General features: G+C 42.2%; 2 pseudogenes; one reads left to right on the top strand and one right to left on the bottom strand.

The window, feature by feature from the left end:
• The window catches only part of LOC118402375 (heparan sulfate 2-O-sulfotransferase 1-like), a 29,203-nt pseudogene extending 21,021 nt beyond the window's left edge, over positions 1–8,182 (bottom strand).
• Positions 8,183–8,522: 340 nt separating this feature from the next.
• LOC118402374 (selenoprotein F-like) overlaps positions 8,523–20,027 on the top strand; it is a 31,758-nt pseudogene continuing 20,253 nt past the window's right edge.

Here is a 20,027-nt window from a genome sequence, read left to right as displayed (position 1 = left end):
TGCTCCTCACGGATGAATCCCGGTTTCAACTGTACCGGGCAGATGGCCGACAGCAAACCCGCACAAAGCCATAAATGCTGATGTCAACGTTGTGTCATTCAACCGCCACCATCACCTCATGTTTCAGCATGTTAATGCATGGCCCCATGTCATAAGGATCTGTACACAATTCCTGGAAGCTGTCCAGTTCTTCTATGGCCTGCATACTCAGACATGTCACCCATTGAGCATGTTTGGGATGCTCTGGATCATGTAAGACAGAATTCTCCAGTTCCCACAACCATTGAAGAGTGGAACAACATTCCATAGGTCACTATCAATTGCCTGATCAACTCTATGCGAAAGAGATGTTGTGCTGCATGAAGCAAATGGTGGTTATACCAGATACTGACCGTTTCTCTGATCCATGCCCTAACTTTTTTTTTTAAGGTATCTGTGACCAACAGATGCATATCTGTATTCCCAGTCATGTGAAATCCATAGATTAGGGCCTAATGCATGTATTTAAAAATTGACTGATTTCCTTATATGAACTGCAACTCAGTAAAATCTTTGAAATTGTTGCAAGTTGAGAGAGAGAGAGATATATATATAAGTTCAGTCTGGATAAACACACAATTTTTCCCAGCACAGGCCTCGTGTTCTAAATTATAAAAATGTTTCACCCTTTTGGGTATGGGCAACAAAAAAAATTAATGAGTACTCAAACAGTCAAAATGTCAAATGCACATCCTTATTACCACCACAATGCTTGACTGTCATTCTTACTGTGGAATTCAGTGTTTGGTTTTTCACCGTGATTCATGTCGCCCCAAAAAATGGACTCAAGTCTGCCGAAAAGTGCCTCGGGGCACCTGGATTATCGTAAAGACTCCTGGAAGAATGTTCTATAGACAGATGAGTCAAAGAGAAACTTTTTGGACGACATGGTTTCCATTTTGTCCGGCAAAAAAAAGAAACCCACTGCATTCCACAGTAAGAACCTCATGCCAATCGTCAAGCATGTGGTTTAACCAAAACCACGACTGAACACTATTGTGAAGTGAAACAATGACAAGCGTCCCATTCAGTCTGGTTTAACCAGGCTACATGAACAGCAGCAGCAGCTAATGAATTGACAGAGATCATTCAGGAACATCTTGAGTGTTCCAACTGGCCTTTCTATGACACACCACTTCTGTGGTAAGAGGCTGTCCCTAGGCAGTTTCGTGACAATGTACCAGACTGGCAGCACTCACAGTACACTGCAATTCTGAGGAGAAAGTCTGCCAGAGCAGTAGAGAAACTCAGTTCGCCCTAGAGCTGAGTGGGATTCAGTTGCTGTATAGAAGGTGGAAATTAAATGGAAGGCAGGAGGAAAGCAGTGGAACAGTTCTGCCAGACTGCCTTATCCTGCTATTCTCTGATAAAATTGGTTGTAAAACGCTGCAGACATGTGTCTCTCCCCTCCTTTTGTTAAGGCTTACGATGAGTGCTACCAGGGGTTTAACTATTTTTGTGTTGAGATGAAAATGTAATCCCCCCCCCTTTTGATACGACTATAAGCTCTGAAGCGGGAGATAGAAGTCTGAAATTGGGAGAGACCTATCCAAAGGCTGTTTGGCCACAGGGGATTATAATATTGCACTGCGGTAGCATCCCAGACTCCAGAAAAAAATAAAATAAAAAGGCCATTTATGGTTATCGACTAGCAAAGGAATGTCTCCGCTGAAAAGTAATACGATTAGCCGTTATGCGTGCCGGTCTACAGAAGCTGTTGTTTCAACTGGGTCTCTCGTAGGGATGTTGAGCAGTGTTATAAAAAGGGACAGTCACCCGCCTCGAATAAACGACACCTGCTTCCCCCCTCATGCTTAACCACACCGGCCCCGCGGTCGGTCGCTCGTCAAACCCCTTGGAAACCGACGAGGGAACAACATGCGCGCGAGGAGAGCGGTCTCAACTACACTCCGGGTTGCGAAACAGTTCACAGCACCGTGATTAGCCTGTCAGTCACCGGGTCGCAACTGTGCACAAAATGTAGCGCAGAACTTCACGGGAAGACATTCTTCTTTGATGTCGAAGCCAATGTCCATAAATAAACCAATCAGGGCCCTAACTGCTCGAGACTAGGGCCATTAGCACTCTGCCGACAACAAATCCATTCCTGACACCTGCATTTGCACAAATCGGATCCAATCCATTAGGCACTCAAGTGGCATGTTTCAGACTGGTGAGGGTGAGACACTTAAGAGATGTACAGTAGCCACTCTGTAGTGACTGCCAGCCAATTAACATGACTCAGGCCTTTTTATAACCCCGGGAGGCTAAAAACAGCTCCATGGTGTCAAAAGGAGTCGGAGTGCGCTGGATAATGGCGATAAAGAGAGCGAGCAAGCACAAGAGTTGAACTTGGAGAGAAGAGTCAAGTTCGCCACTCCTCAATTAACCTACTAACGAGGCTAAATTAAAATGATCCAACCAGGCATTTGCATACACAGCTCTGGCCTAGACTATACAAAAAGGCTATATTTTCAGACTCTTGATACCTGTGTGTAATTGACGGTTGACGCCAATGAACGAGTTGGTGTTAGAGTAACAGTTTGTGTTATGCAACCTCACTTCAATGACAAATGTGATAAAAACAAGTCAATCAAGCTCTGGCCAACCAACCACACGCACTGGCTATAACATTACTTGGTGACCCAACTTAGCTCATTGCTCCTCAGGGAACATATGGGGACCATAGTGGAGACGGGTGTAGGAGTTACACTTCGATAGAGAGCCTAGTTAGTGACATGGGACATGAGGTGACAGGTTTATAAACAGCGTTTCTATTTACGAGGCTCTCAGCAAGCATAGCATGACTCCCCTCTAGAGTTACGGCCATTGGGGAAAGCATCCAGTCAGCCCCCCCCTGCCCCACGTGCTAATATGTACTTTACGTTTCTACAAAATATCTGCGCCAACCTTACCTGGCATAAGAGGACGCTAAGAATATGTTACCAGATAACACCGATGACGCTAGCCACAGGATACCCAGATCGTTAAAGGCAGAGCTACCAAGCCACTAACAATATGCCTGGCAGACAATCTAAAGAATAGGAAACGTGATTCAACCTCTGAGTAAAGTAACAAGATTTGAATGACACAGGGAGCAAAAAGCAGATCAGAAAATTAGTTGTGAATGGGTCATATGAGTGCGCAATAAAAAAAAAATGGGCCATATAAATATACAAAACCTGCTTTCTCAATGTCGACAGAAGAAATGCATCAGAACCTGGTTAGACAGCCAGGGGTGTCCATCATGTTGCCCTGCCTCAAACCATTTGACTACGCAACACAGTGCAGTGCTCCAGTGTACAGAGACGTTTGATCTGTGGATGGAACAAAATCAGACATATTGCCAAGTCAACAAATTATTGGAGTGCGCCGTAACGCTGGCCTACTAGGCAGAGTTCCTCTGTTCAGTGTCTGTTCTTTTGCGCATCTTAATCCCTTCTTTTTATTGGCTAGTCTGAGATATGGCATTTTCTTTGCAACTCTGCCTAGAAGGACAGCATCCCAGACTCGCCTCGTCACTGTTGACGTGTGCAAAGCTGTCAAGGGTGACCATTTGAAGAATCTCAAATATAATTTGATTTGTTTAAAACTTTTTGGTAACTACATGATTCCATGTGTTATGTCATAGTTTTGATGTCTTCCCTATTATCCTACATGTAGAAAATAGTAAAAATAAAGAAAACCCTTGAATGAGTAGGTGTTCTCTGTCAGAGTGACCATTGGGTTCTTTGTCACCTCCCCGACCAAGGCCCTTCTCCTCCAATTGCTCAGTTTGGCCTGGCGGCCAGCTCTAGGAAGAGTCTCGATGGTTCCAAACTTCTCCCATTTAAGAATGATGGAGCCCTTCAACGTTGCAGAAATTCTTTGGTATCCTTCCCCAGATCTGTGCCTCGACACAATCCTGTCTCGGGGCTCTACTGACAATTGCGTCGACATCATGCTTTGTTTTAGCTCTGACATGCACTGTCAACTGTGGGACCTTATCTAGACAGACATGTGCCTTGCCAAATCATAACCAATCAATTGAATTTACCACAGGTGGACTCCAATCAAGTTGTAGAAACATCAAGGATGATCAATGGAAACGGGATGCACCTGAGCTCAATTTCAAGTCTCATAGCAAAGGGTCTGAATACTTATGTAAATAAGTAATTTCTAAAAACCTGTTTTCACTTAGTCATTATGGGGTATTGTCTGTAGATTGATGAGGATTTTTATTTGGTTAATCCATTTTAGAATAAGGCTGTAACAAAATGTGGAAAAAGTCAAGGGGTCTGAATTCTTTCCGAAAGCACTGTATATTATGACTACATTGTGACATATGTTTGGTTTTGGACATAGGCAGTTTAGGGGGGTGGACACACCATTTTTCCCTCGAGGCAAGCCGAAGTCTGTAGCCGAAGCCCCCTCGTCGGCGAGTGGTCAACAGTAGGGTTTGATCAATATAGCCCCCTCGTCGGCGAGTGGTCAACAGTAGGGTTTGATCAATGAAGCCCCCTCGTCGGCGAGTGGTCAACAGTAGGGTTTGATCAATATAGCCCCCTCGTCGGCGAGTGGTCAACAGTAGGGTTTGATCAATGAAGTGCCTGTCGTTATTCAATGAGACGAGAGGCTTGGACTCGGGGGAACAGAAATGGAGTCCCTGGAGATGGTGGTAACAAGATGGTGGTTAGGAATAGTGCAGTATTATGATGAGGAGACGTGTACTTGAAAAAAGGAGAGGGTGAGAAGGTCTAAGAGAGAGAGAAGAGGGTGAGCTTGAGTCAGGTAAGAATGGTGGAAAAAAGGGAGATGGTTTGTTAAAGAAGGGAAGAAAGTGTAAGCAGAGGGCGCTGAAGACAGGAGGAGAAATGGAAGTGAATGAGGGTGAAGTATCGGAGGTGGTAGGTGTGGTGAAGTTATCGGAGACCGAGTCTTGCACCGAGGGTCAGGATAAAGATGAGTCAGACAGTAGGAGTTTAGTTTATGGAAAAAGTGGACTCTTGCCTGAGCCATTTGTAGTTTCACGTGGGGGTCTTTTTTAAAATTGATTTGAAGTGAAGGTAACCAGAATGGGTCGTGAATTGTCAATGTTTCTGCTGGTTAGAGGGAGAAGGCGCTTGGAGTAAAACAAAATGGGGGCAAGACAAGTGAATTGTTTCGCTCTCAAGAAAAGGGTGCCAATGAAAGGAGTGATAACTGGGGTAGCAGTAAATATAAAACTTGACCAGTTGAACTGAAAGATTCCCAGTGTATGTGATGCGACGCAGAAAGAGTGGTGAGAGTGGGGAAACAGAAGAGCCGTTGTCTGTTGTTTTGAGTTTAGAAATTGAGTCTTTGCCCGCCAAAGTGAAGCTAGGATATAGACAGTTGAAGTCGGATGTTCCTAACTGTACGTGTTGGAGTCATTTTAAACTCGTTTTTCAACCGTGCCGCAAATTTCTTGTTACCAACTATAGTTTTGGCAAGTCAGTAAGGACTTCTACTTTGTGCATTACAAGTCATTTTTCCAACAATTGTTTACAGACAGATTTCACTATCACAATTCCAGTGGGTCAGAAGTTTGCATACACCAAGTTGACAGTGCCTTTAAAACAACTTGGGAAATTCCCGAAAATGATGTCATGGCTTTAGAAGCTTTGGGAGCAATTTCCAAACGCCAGAAGGTACTACGTTCATCTGTACAAACAATAGTACGCAAGTATAAACACCATGGGACCCACTCAGCCGTCATACCGCTCAGGAAGGAGACGCATTCTGTCTCCTAGAGATGAATGTACTTTGGTGGAAAAGTGCAAATCAATCCCAGAACAACAACAAAGGACCTTGTGAAGATGCTGGAGGAAACAGGTACAAAAGTATCGACATAACCCGAAAGGCCACTCCGCAAGGAAGCCATTGCTCCAAAACCTCCATAAAAAAGCCAGACTACGGTTTGCAACTGCACATGGGGACAAAGATCATACTTTTTGGAGAAATGTCCTCTGGTCTGATGAAACAAAAATAGAACGGTTTGGCCATAATGACCATTATTACGTTTAGAGGAAAAAGGTGGAGGCTTGCAAGCCGAAGAACATCATCCCAACCGTGAAGCACAGCATCATGCAGCATCATGTTGTAGTGGTGCACTTCACAAAATAGATGGCATCATGAGGAAATGATGTGGATATATTGAAGCAACATCCCAAGACATCAGTCAGGAAGTTAAAGCTTGGTCGCAAATGGGTCTTCCAAATGGACAATGACCCCAAGCATACTTCCAAAGTTGTGGCAAAATGGCTTAAATGACAAAGTCAAGGTGTTGGAGTGGCCATCACAAAGCCCTGACCTCAATCATATATAAACATTTGTGGGCAAAACTGAAAAAGCATGTGCAAGCAAGGAGGCCTAAAAACCTGACTCAGTTACACCAGCCCTGTCAGGAGGAATGGGACAAAATTCACCCAACTTATTGTGGGAAGCTTGTGGAAGGCTACCCGAAACGTTTGACCCAAGTTAAACAATTTAAAGCCAATGCAACCAAATACTATTTGAGTGCATGTAATCTTCTGACCAACTGGGAACGTGATGAAAGAAATCAAAACTGAAATAAAACAATTATTCTGAAATGTCACATTGTTAAAACAAAAGTTGTGATCCTAACTGACCTACAATTTTTTTTTTACTAGGATTAAATATCAGGAGTTTAAATGTTTTGTTAAAGGTGCATGTAAACTTCCGGCTTCAACTGTATATACACACACCATCATTGAGGTACGTTTTCCTGAGGTAAGTATCGCAAAGCTTCACGATGTCTTAATGTAACCTAGCCCTTGATCGTGACTAATTTCCATTACATATAAGAGTCATTGGACGAAGGCGTCTTCTGTAGTTTAAGAGCTGCGACGCATGGTATGAACAAACACGCATCACTTGTGGTACGGTTTTGGAAGTATAAGGACCTTATCTTTCATATCAGCTAGAAATCATTTTCAAATCAAAAGGTTTAAATAGATACACACCTTTAAAGGGTTAGGGTTACCAAACGACCATATATCCATGTTACAGCGCGTGTTTACGTGACAAACAGATGGAAACCCGAATGGACTACCTGAGCTAATTACCTGTATGTTAACAAGACAGACATCACAAATGCACTGAAAAATACTGTCAGCGGCAACTGTTGATGTGGTATTAAAGTAGAGGGCTATATGTTTCCAGAACCGTACAGCAATTGAGAATCAGTTCACATTTCAAATGGAGTATTTGGCCGTTTTAGCTCCCAGAGCCAATTCACACTTTAAACAGAATATTTAAGGTCCTTGGACTGAGTAACCTTAGGCTCCTTTAGTCCAATATTGGGCTAAATGTAACCACGACTGCGTCCGGACATCAGTGCAGTTTAGTGTAAACAGCGTAAGTGTATGGTCGGTATCTTCAGGCAAAAACAGACTGTAAATTGGATATGTAAATAGATAGATATCACACACTCACACATGGGTTTGCCCTCAAAATGCCAGTTTGTCACCTCACGGGCAGAATTGTCACAAGATAACCCTAAAAATTGACAACCATGCTGACAAACGCTTAGCAATGATTCAACCAACCCCAATTGGATGTCAGACTCATTTTCCCTGTTGTAATTACCGGCTGCGGTGCAGCATGATTAACGTGGATAGTTAGAACGCAGTCTTACCAAGCTTCACCCGAGACTCCTCCAGCTTCTGGATTTGGTTCTCCAAGAAGAACATGGCCACTGCGAATGCCAAAAGCGCCAGAAGCTGAAACTTTGGCGGCATCATGATCCTTAGAAGCCCCATCAAACAATCCAGGGAGAACAAGTCATTCCTTGTTTAGAAAATACAACGTAAAAAGGAAGTGAAACGTTGTCAATCACAGCGCGAATTTGTGTCTGTGTATGGCCCTGTGCATTTGAGTTGTTCTTGTCCAGTGTTTACATCCCTGGTTGTTCACGGGAACACACTCAGATGCAAATGATTTGTTTCTTAGGATAATGTACTCTCATAAAAGAGAACTGCATGAAACCTCAATACCGTCTTGACGTTGAGATGCCACCCCCCTCCTCACAAGGGTGTCAACAGAAACGGCCTTGTGTTTCTCGGTGTCTGCGATTCTCCCTCTCTAGAAGCTGTGTTCAGTTCACTCCGCACGCCTATCTTCGTCGGATGATTTATATTAGTTACAAAATTCCTATTGGTGGAACCAACAGTCCACTAAATTCGATAGGCTTTTCATTGGTCAACAGTCAAGTCTGTTGTAACGGGATTGGACACATTTTAAACAGTTCTTGATTTTGGCTACAGGGGGCGGTGTCCACGTGCGAATGGAATGTAACTGTGTCTGATCAAAAGAAGAAAAGTCAAAGGTGCCTTTCTGTTAGCCATATGAAAAGAGGAAGACAAATTAAAAATCACAACTTTTAGACAGATAATGATAAACAATCATATTATTATTGCGAATATAAAATCACAGTGTGTTGAATGTATAGAGAACCCAAAAAGCGTGTATAATTGTAATTTACATGACATCAGGCAGTTGGCAGTACTACTTCCTACATTTAATGGGTCCTCAATTTCCTTCCCTAACAAAGCAATCTCCAAAATGTCTGGGGAGGTGTACCTCCTGTGGCTTCTTTCTCTCATACAAACGGTAGGTTTATCAACAAAAATAAGAATATCCACACGTATACATAGCACAGCGTTTATCGACAGTGTAGTTATCTTGAAACGAACGACGTGGTTTATCAAAATCGCACGGGTTTACTAAAGTTGATTCGTTCACCAGCTAACGGTAGCTACAAATGACAAGACATCTCAGACGTTAACCCTTACATACTGCACTTTAACGCAAACCCGATTTAACGCGAGTTGTGATAGATGACAGACTGAAGTGACAAAGGGAAGAGCCAACCACGGCGAGACAGTCAGCAGCTGAGATTATGCAAACAAACTAACCTCACTGTTGTACTTCTGTGAAGATGAACGCGATAATTTAATCGGGTTACATGCACACGACCCAATGATGTGCATATAAATTAATGTTTATGACCGGAATTTCCACAACACTACTTTGTGTTAGTAATCTTAGTAATGGATGCTCAATGAAAGGAACTGCTTGCTAAAAAACTTGAGCAAGCCTTCCTTCATGAACTGGTCTCTGTAAAATGGTATAGAATCAGCTTGATCCCCTCTGTTGAAGACACTTGGACCTTTTTTGACATTTTCTGTGGTATTGTTAACAAACACGCCCCCATAAAGAAAATTAGAATTAAAAACAGGTTAAGCACCTGGTTCCACCGTGATCTTGCAGAATTACTCCACCTCAATAATTGCATTTGGTGAGGCTTGGCACACACATACTCAGGCTGACTGACTTAGGCGAATGAGAAAAAAGTGCACTCAGGCTGTCCGGACAGTCAAAGTTAGTTACTTTAATGAGCAGTTCTCTCTCTGGGTCTAACCCCAAGAAGTTCTGGATAACTGGAGAATAAACCCTCCTCACAGCTGCCCATGTCCCTTGAAGTTGATGTGGTTATTACTGACACGAAGCACATGGCTGAGCTCTTTAATCACCACTTCATTAAGTCAGGATTCCTATTTGACTCCGCCATGCTTTCTTGCCCGTCCAACATTTCCTCATCTCCCACCCCTTCTAATGTGACTAGCCACGGTGCTCCTCCCTCTATTTCCCCTGCCCCCTACAAAGTTTCTCCCTGCAGGTGTTCACTGAGTCCAAGGTGCTGAAGGAGCTCCTGAAACTTGACCCCAAAACAACATCTGGGTCACATGGTTTAGACCCTTTCTTCTTTAAAACCTTTTATGGGCAGGTGGGACGGTAGGGTCCCACCTGGCCAACATCCGGTGAAATTGCAGAGTGCCAAATTCAAAATAGAGAAATAGTCCAATTAAACAGTCATAAAAATACAAGTGTTATACATCAGTTTAAAGATGAACTTCTTGTTAATTCAGCCGCTGTGTCAGATTTCAAAAAGGCTTTACGGTGAAAGCATACCATGCGATTATCTGAGGACAGTGCTCCGCTTACAAAAGCATAGAAACATTTTAAAACCAAGTAAAGGAATTAATCCTCGGGTTGTCTATTGTCTAAGTAATCGATAATATTTCAACCAATAATAGCAATATTACAATAGCGTCTTCAATGGAAAGGAAAAACAACAAACGGCACGCAATCGGGGTCACGTGCTCAAAACGGCTCTGGTTCATTCTAGAGTCCACTGAAAGAATGGTCTCATTATTCCTCATTATTCAGAATACAAGCCTGAAACCATGTCTAAAGACTGTTGATATCTAGTGGAAGCCATAGTAACTGGAATTTGGGTCCAATCCAAATACATACTGAATTTAATAGTAAAGTACCCACATCAAAAATATCCCACTTCCTGGATGGATTTTCCTCAGGTTTTCGCCTGCCATATCAGTTCTGTTATACTCACAGACATTATTTTAACAGTTTTGGAAACCTTAGTGTTTTCTATCCAATACTACCATGCATATCCTAGCTTCTGGGCCTGAGTAACAGGCAGTTTACATTGTGCACCTCATTCATCCAAAATGTAAAATACTGCCACCTACCCAAGAGAGGTTGATGTTGCTGCCTCTTATCATCGCCAAGCCTATTTCAGACCTTTTTAACTTGTCTCTCCTCTCTGGGGAGGTTCCCATTGCTTGGAAGGCAGCCACAGATTGTCATTTATTTAAAGGGGGAGATCAAGCTGATCCTAACTGTTATCGGCCTATTTCTATTTTGCCCTGTTTATCAAAAGCGTTGGAAAAACTTAAAAATAGTCAACTGACTGGCTTTCTTGATGTCTATAGTATTCTCTCTGTTATGCAATCTGGTTTCCGCTCAGGTTATGGATGTGTTAATGCAACCTTCTAGGTCCTCAATGATGTCACTGTTGTCCTTTGATTCAAAGAAATGTTGTGCTGCTAATTTTATTGACTTGGCCAAAGCTTTTGATAAAGTAGACCATTCCATTCTTGTGGGCCGGCTAAGGAGTATTGGTGTCTCTGAGGGGTATTTGGCCTGGTTTGCTAACTACCTCTTTCAAAGAGTGCAGTGTATAAAGTCAGAACATCTGCTGTCTCATCCACTGCCTGTCACCAAGGGAGTACCCCAAGGCTCAATCCTAGGCCCCACACTCTTCTCAATTTACATCAACAACATAGGTCAGGCAGTAGGACACCCTCTCATCCATTTATATGCAGATGATGCAGTCTTATACTCAGCTGGCCCGTCCCTAGATTTTTGGATAAACTCTCTACAACAAAGCTTTCCAACATGCTTTTTCTGCCCTTAACCTTGTTCTGAACACCTCCAAAACAAAGGTCATGTGGTCTGGTAAGAAGAATACCCCTCTCCCTGCAGGTGTGATTATTACCTCTGAGGGTTCTGAGCTCGAGGTAATCAACTCCTACAAATACTTGGGAGTATGGCTAGACGGTACACTGTCCTTCGCTCAGCACATATCAAAGCTGCAGGCTTAAGTTAAATCTAGACTTGGTTTCCTCTGTCGTAATTGCTCCTCTTTCAACTCAGCTGCCAAACTAACCCTGATTCAGATGACCATGCTAGATTACGGAGACGTAATTTATAGATCGGCAGGTAAGGGTGCTCTCGAGTAGATGCTGTGAAATTGTTTGATTACTTGTTAGATATTACTGCACGGTCGGAACTAGAAGCACAAGCATTTTGCTACTCTCACATTAACATCTGCTAACCATGTGTATGTGACCAATAAAATTTGATATGATTTACCATTCGGCCATCAGATTTGCCACCAATGCCCCTTATAGGGCACATCACTGCACTCTATACTCCTCTGTAAAATGGTCATCTCTGTATACCTGTTGCAAGACCACTAGTTGTTGCTTATTTCTAAACACTCTTAGGCCTCACTCCCCCCTATCTGAGATATCTATTGCAGTCCTCATCCTCCACTTATAACACCTAGTCTGCAAGTCACATTCTGTTAAAGGTCCCCAAAGCACACGCATCCCTGGGTTGCTCGTCTTTTCAGTTCGATGCAGCTAGCGACTGGAATGAGCTGCAACAAACACTCAAACTGGACAGTTATCTCAATCTCTTCATTCAAAGACTCAATCATGGACACTCTTACTGACAGCTGTGGCTGCTTTGCGTGATGTATTGTTGTCTCTACCTTCTTGCCCTTTGTGCTGTTGTCTGTGCCCAACCATGTTTGTACCCTGTTTTGTTCTGCTACCATGTTGTGTTGCTACCATGTTGTGCTGCTACCATGTTGTGCTGCTACCATGTTGTGTTGCTGCCAGGCTGGTGTTTTAGGTCTCTCTTTATGTTGTCGTGATGTGCGTTTTGTCCTTTATTTATTATTTGTTGTTTTTATCCCAGCCCCCATCACCGTAGGAGGCCTTTTGCCTTTTGGTAGGCCTATCCATTGTAAATAATAATTTGTTCTTTACTGACTTACCTAGTTAAAATAAATAAAAAAAATGAATGAGATTCCTCCACATTACTGATTGGTATGCCAGCCCATACTCTATCTTGTGACACTGTTGTGGCTAAATGGAGATGTATTTAAGAATAAGTGATGTGACAACCAATCCAATGTCTCCTGCTCAGCTGTCGGCATATGGAGCCAACTTGGCCTCAGAGTCATGCAGGGAGCTGGGCTTTTCCAGCAACCTCCTGTGCAGCTCCTGTGACCTGCTGGGGGAGTTCAGCCTGATCTCCATCCAGCCTGTCTGCTGCCAACAGGAGGTCCATATGGAGTCCAGGAAGGTAAGACATTAGGCTGCATTTAGACTATCTGTGGGTATATCAATTGTTGTTGTTTCTGTCCATTCATCTGCACTTACTGGAAAATCATTTTCAGGTGAAAATAATGTTCTGGAAGCTCATCAATAGCCTGAGTTTCACCCGGTCAGTCCTTGATTATTTTATTTTTTTTGCATTTAGTTGTTACAAAGTGGGATTAAGATGGACTTAGTTGTTTTTTTTGTCAATGATCTACACAAAATCCCCCCCAAAAAACTATCTTGTATTCAACCCCCTGAGTCAGTACATGTTAGAATCACCTTTGGCAGCTGTGACTAAGTCTGGTTAAGGCTCTACGAGCTTTCCACACCTGGATTGTGCAGCATTTGCCCATTTATTCGTTTCAATTTTTTTTTCAAGCTCTGTCAAATTGGTTGTTGATCATTGCTAGACAACCATTTTCAGGGCTTGCTATAGATTTTCAAGCAGATTTATGTCAAAACGTTAACTCGGCCACTCAGGAACATTCACTGTCTTCTTGGTAAGCAACTGCAGTGTATATTTGCCCTTGTGTTTTAGGTTATTGACCTGCTGAAAGGTCAAAATCAAATTGTGTTAGTCACATGCACCGAATACAACAGATGTATTACAGATGACCTTACAGTGAAAGGCTTACTTACAAGCCCCTAATCAACAATGCAGTTTACAAAATACGAATAAGAATAACAAATAAAAGTTACAAGTAGTTAAAGAGCAGCAGTAAAATAACAATAGCGAGACTACACAGGCGGTACCAGTACAGAGTCAATGTGCGGGGGCACCTGTTAGACTAGTTAATTGAGGTAATATATACGTGAAGGAAGAGTTATTAAAGTGAGTGTGCATAGATAACAGAGAGTAGCAGTGGTGGAAAATAATGGGGGGGGCAATGCATTTGATTAGATGTTCAGGAGTCTTAAGGCTTGGGGGTAGAAGCTGTTAAGAAACCTTTTGGACCTAGACTTAGCGCTCTGGTACCTCTTGCAGTGCGGTAGCAGAGAGAACAGTCTATGACTAGGGTGGCTGGAGTCTTTGGAATTTTTAGGGCCTTCCTCTGACACCACCTGCTATTGAAGTCTTGGATGGCAGGAAGCTTGGCCCCAGTGATGTACTGGGCCGTACGCACTACCCTCTGTTGTGCCTTTTGGTCGGAGGCCACGCAGTTGCTATACCAGGCGGTGACGCAACCAGTCAGGATGCTCTCGTTGGTGCAGCTGTATAACTTTTGGGGATCTGTGGACCCATGCCAAATATTTTCAGTCTCCTGAGGGGGAATAGGTTTTGTCCTGCCCGCTTCACGACTGTCATGGTGTGCTTGGACCATTCTAGTTTGTTGTTGATGTGGACACCAAGGAACTTGAACGTCTCAACATGCTCCACTGCAGCCCCATCGATGAGAATGGGGGTGTGCTCGGTTCTCTTTTTCCTGTAGTCTACAATCATCTCCTTTGTCCGGATCATGTTGAGGGAGAGGTTATTGTCCTGGCACCACACGGCCAGGTCTCTGACTTCCTCCCTATAGACTGTCTTGTTGTTGTCGGTGATCAGTTGTTGTTGTTATCGGCAAATGTAATGATGGTTTTAGAATTGTGCCTTGCCGTGCAGTCATGAGTGAACAGGGAGTACAGGAGGGGGCTGAGCACGCACCCCTGAGGGGCCCCTGTGTTGAGGATCAGCGTGGCAGATGTGTTGTTACCTACCCTTACCACCTGGGGGCGGCCCGTCAGGAAGTCTAGGATCCAGTTGCAGAGGGAGGTGTTTAGTCCCAGGGTCCTTATCTTATTGATGAGCTTTGAGGGCACTATGGTGCTGAACGCTGAGCTGTAGTCAATGAATAGCATTGAAATCATCTCCCAGTGTCTGGTGGAAAGCCGACTGAACCAGGGTTTTGCCTGTGCTTAGCTCCATTCCATTTTATTTATTTCTATCCTGAAAAACTCCCCAGTCCTTAACGATTGCATACCCATAACATGATGCAGCCACCACTATGCTTGAAAATATATAGAGTGGTACTCAGTAATGTATTAGATTTGCCCCAAACATAACACTTTGTATTCAGGATTTTTTTATTTTTTATGTTTGCAGTGTTACTTTAGCTTTTTGTTGTAATCAGGATGCATGTTTTGGAACATTTGTCTTCTGTACAGGCTTCCTTTTCACTCTGTCAATTTGGTTAGTATTGTGTAGTAACTACAATGTTGTTGCTCCATTCTCAGTTTTCTCTTATCACAACCATTAAACTCTGTAACTGTTTTGAAGTCTCCATTTGCGTCATGGTGAAATCCCTGAGCGGTTTCCTTCCTCTCCGGCAATTGGGTTAGGAAGGACCCCTATCTCTTTGCAGTGACTGGGTGTACAGGTACACCATATAACGTGTAAGAACTTCACCATGCTCAAAGGGATATTAAATGTCTGCTTTTCTTTGCAAGATATTGGAAACCTCCCTGATGTTTGTGGTTGAATCTCACTGCTCAACTGAGGGACCTTACAATTATCTGTATGTGTGGGGTACAGAGATGAGGTAGTCATTCAATCATTGTAAACACTATTGAACATGGTGAGTCCATGCAACTTATTATGTGACTTGTTAAGCAAATATTTACTCCTGAACTTATTTAGGCTTTCCATAACAAAAGGGGTTAAATACTTAATGATTTAAGACATTTCAGATTTTCTTTATTAATTGTAAAAATGTTGAAAAACGTAACTCTACTTTGACATTATGGGGCCAGTGACCAAAAAAACTACATTTTAATTCATTTTAAATTCAGGCACAGTAACGCAACGTTTTGAGATAGTCAAGGTGTGAATAATTTCTGAATTCACTGTATATCAGCACATACCTGGCTCCACGATGGGGCAAAAGGGGGCGTAGCTCCCTCAGTTGAAACTTGTGCCCCCTCAGTTTTATGTCCCTGTATAAAAATAGAAAAAAAGTTTAAATGATTGAGTGACAGGTTAGCGAAGAGAATACAGATTTTGTGCCGTCAGCACAATGGACAGAGCGCCCCACGATGTGTGTAGGGGTGCTATGGAAAGCCACTGGGGCATAGAGTTTCCGTTAGCAGGTAATTGTTGGCTTTTGGCCAATAAAATAAATTGTCTGGGGCTGCTCTGCTGCTGAGGAGAGAGTGAAAGCGAGAGAGGAGCCTTTGCCTAGGCTAGTGTTGATTGCAAAGATGGAGCCTGTTTTCATTGAAGTGAAACAAAAGTTAGAGTATGCGTATCGTGAAAAGCCTACAAGGCAGGGCTCCAGACTACAACCTTTTAGTCCCGTTTTGCGACCTTTTGACAACCAATTAATTGGTTGCATTTGTGTGGGCTGTACATTCACCTCACTAAAAACGGCCTATTTTTCTTCCCGGAGGCTAAAACCATGATTTTAAGCAGTAAACTACTTTATCGTCGTGATTCCTGTAACGAAAGTGTCTGCCTGCCCATGTACCTGTTTCGCCGGAGCCTGCTGCTGTGTCGAGAGAGTCACACTCTCTCATTTCCCAGAGAGACAAATGCTCCTTAAGTGTTATGATTTGAGTAACATTTTAAAATCCAATTTCTGGGGAAACGCAGCTATCCTCTTGTCACAGCTGGAAAGAGGATGCTCTCAGCTCTTAGTTGGATAGCAAATGTACTGTTAGATTCATATATTGCTACTGTGTGTGGGTTTTATCTTTTAATTTGTGACCCACAGTGCATTCGGAAAGTATAGTACCACCAGAGATTCAGTTATATGGATTTTTGTCCATATTGCTCAGCCCTTTTTATTATTAGTTCGCTGTAGTCTTATGATTGCTGGGAAGATAATCTTTGGGTCTTTTCACCATTATCAGCTGACCAGTGGAGGCTTCTCAGAGGAATTTCATAACAATTGTGTGAACATTAAAGTCATCCTTTTTAGATAAAACTATCAAATATATTCACTACACCAAATAATTGATTAATACACAATGTTTTTGCAATGGTCTACTAGAGGTCGACCGATTAATCGGAATAGCTGATTTAATTGGGGCCGATTTCAAGTTTCCATAATAATCGGTATTTTTGGACACAGGTTTAGCCGATTTAATATATATATTTTTTATATGTAATATTACACACACCGTTTATTTAACTGGGCAAGTCAGTTAAGATCTCATTCTTATTTTCAATGATGGCCGAGGAATGGTGGGTTAACTGCCTTGTTCAGGGGCAGAACGACAGATTTTTACCTTGTCAGCTCGGGGATTCAATCTTGCAACCTTACGGTTAAACATCTCTAGGGTACGTGGGACGCTAGCGTCCCAACTGGCCAATATCCAGTGAGATTGCAGAGCCAAATTCAGTTACAGAAATGCTCATTATAAAAATTCAGAAAAAAACATATTTTATATTTTAACATCTTTAAACCTAACTTCTTGTTAAACCAACCACAGTGTCATATTTATAAAATGCTTTTCGGCGAAAGCATACCTAGCCCAGTTGACAAATTTTTACAAACAGTAACCCGGCCAAGCAGAAGCATTACAAAACTCAGAAATGGAGAGAAAATAAATCCCTTTGATGATCTTCATATGGTGGCAATCAGAAGACATTCATTTACTCAATAAATGTTCCTTTTGTTCGATGAAGTCTCTTTATATCCAAAAACCTCTGTTTTGTTAGCACATTTTCTTCAGTAATCCACAGGCTCAGGTTGCTTTTTAGCCTAAATGATCTATAATATTTCAACCGGACAATAACGTCGTCAACATAAAAGGTAAACAAGAAATGCACATGCGCATGAAAAAGCTCTGCGACACGGTAGGGTCCACTCGTTCAGACTGGTCTTACTCCCTCATTTATAAGAATACGAGCCTGAAATAATTTCTAAAGACTGTTGACATCTAGTTGTAGGCATAGGAACTGCAAATTGAGTCCTAAGTCAATGGATACTGTAATGGCATTGAATAAAAAAATAAAATAAAAAACTTCCAAAACTGATTTTTCTTGGGTTTTCGCCTGCTAACTCAGTTCTGTTATACTCACAGACACTATTTTAACCGTTTTGGAAACTTTAGTGTTTTCTATCCAAATCTACCAGTTATATGCATATCATATCTTCTGGGCCTGAGTAGCAGGCCGTTTTAATTTGGGCATGCTTTTCATCAAAAATTCCGATTGCTGCCACCTACCCTAGAGAGGTTAATTAACTAGTCCAGCGCTCTAACCACCTGCCTCTCTTTGCACTCCACGAGGAGCCTGCCTATTACGCGAATGCAGTAAGAAGCCAAGGGAAGTTGCTCGCTAGCATTAAACTTATCTTATAAAAAACAATCAATCATAATCACTAGTTAACTACACATGGTTGATGATATTACTAGTTTATTTAGCGTGTCCTGCGTTGCATATAATCGATGCGGTGCTCATTCGTGAAAAGGGTACCTAACCATAAACATCAATGCCTTTCTTAAAATCAATACACAAGTATACATTTTTAAACCTGCATATTTAGTTAACATGAATTTATTTGTGTCACTTCTCTTGCAACAGAGTCAGGGTATATGCAGCAGTTTGGGCCGCCTGGCTCGTTGCGAACTGTGTGAAGACTATTTCTTCCTAACAAAGACGGCCAACTTCGCCAAACCGGGGATGATTTAACAAAAGGGCATTTGCGAAAAAAAGCACAATCGTTGCACGACTGTACCTTACCATAAACATCAATGCCTTTCTTAAAATCAATACACAGAAGTATATATTTTTAAACCTGCATATTTAGCTAAAATAAATTCCAGGTTAACAGGCAATATTAACCAGGTGAAATTGTGTCACTTCTCTTGCGTGCATTGCACGCAGAGTCAGGGTATATGCAACCGTTTGGGCCGCCTAGCTCGTTGCGAACTAATTTGCCAGGATTTTACATAATTATGACATAATATTGAAGGTTGTGCCAATGTAACAGGATTATTTAGATTTATGAGATGATAGTTTCCGGATTCGACCATATTAATGACCTAAGGCTCGTATTTCTGTGTGTTATTATGTTATAATTAAGTCTTTGATTTGATAGAGCAGTCTGACTGAGCGACGGTAGACACCAGCAGGCTCGTAAGCATTCATTCAAACAGCACTTTCGTGTGTTTTGCCAGCAGCTCTGCTGTTTATGACTTCAAGCCTATCAACTCCCGAGATTAGTTAGCGGGGTGCGTGCTAATAGCGTTTCAAATGTCACTCGCTCTGGGACTTGGAGTAGTTGTCCCCCTTGCTCTGCATGGGTAACGCTGCTTCGAGGGTGGCTGTTGTCGATGTGCTCCTGGTTCGAGCCCAGGTCGGAGCGAGGAGAGGGGCGAAAGCTATACTGTTACACTGGCAATACTAAAGTGCCTATAAGAACATACAATAGTCAAAGGTTAATGAAATACAAATGGTATAGAGGGAAATAGTCCTATAATAACTACAACCTAAAACTTCTTACCTGGGAATATTGAAGACTCATGTTAAAAGGAACCACCAGCTTTCATATGTTCTCATGTTCTGAGCAAGGAACTGAAACGTTAGCTTTCTTACATAGAACACACTTTTACTTTCTTCTCCAACACTTTGTTTTTGCATTATTTAAACCAAATTGAACATGTTTCATTATTTATTTGAGGCTAAATTTTTTTTTTTACGGATTTATTATATTAAGTTAAAATAAGTGTTCATTCAGTATTGTTTTAATTGTCATAGTTACAAAAAAAAATTGGCAGATTAATCGATATCGGCTTTTTATGGTCCTCCAATAATCGGTATCGTCGTTGAAAAACCATTATCGGTTGACCTCTAGTCTACAGTAGCCTCCGCGGCACTCTGTAGGGTATCACCGTGGTGTAGCCGGAGGACAGCTAGCTTCTGTTCTCCTTCGGATATATTGACTAATACAAAACCTAGGAGGATCATGGTTCTCACCCCTTCCATAGACTTGCACAGTAATTATGACAACTTCCGGAGGACATCCTCCAACCTCAGAGCTCTTGCAGCATGAACTGACATGTTGTCCACCCAATCAAAGGATCAGAGAATTAATCTCGTGTTGAAAGCATAAGCTACAGCTAGTTAGCACTGCATAAAATGTAGTGAGTAGTTGACTCAGAAAGCAAGAGACTATAGTTGGAAAGTTTTGAACAAATTCATTTAGAGATTAAAAAATATACACTGCTCAAAGAAATAAAGGGAACACTTAAACAACACAATGTAACTCCAAGTCAATCACACTT

This window comes from Oncorhynchus keta, chromosome 23, assembly GCF_023373465.1.
Source record: "Oncorhynchus keta strain PuntledgeMale-10-30-2019 chromosome 23, Oket_V2, whole genome shotgun sequence".
Taxonomy (NCBI): domain Eukaryota; kingdom Metazoa; phylum Chordata; class Actinopteri; order Salmoniformes; family Salmonidae; genus Oncorhynchus; species Oncorhynchus keta.
Note: the sequence above shows the minus strand (reverse complement) of the source record. Positions and strands in the feature narration are given on the sequence as shown.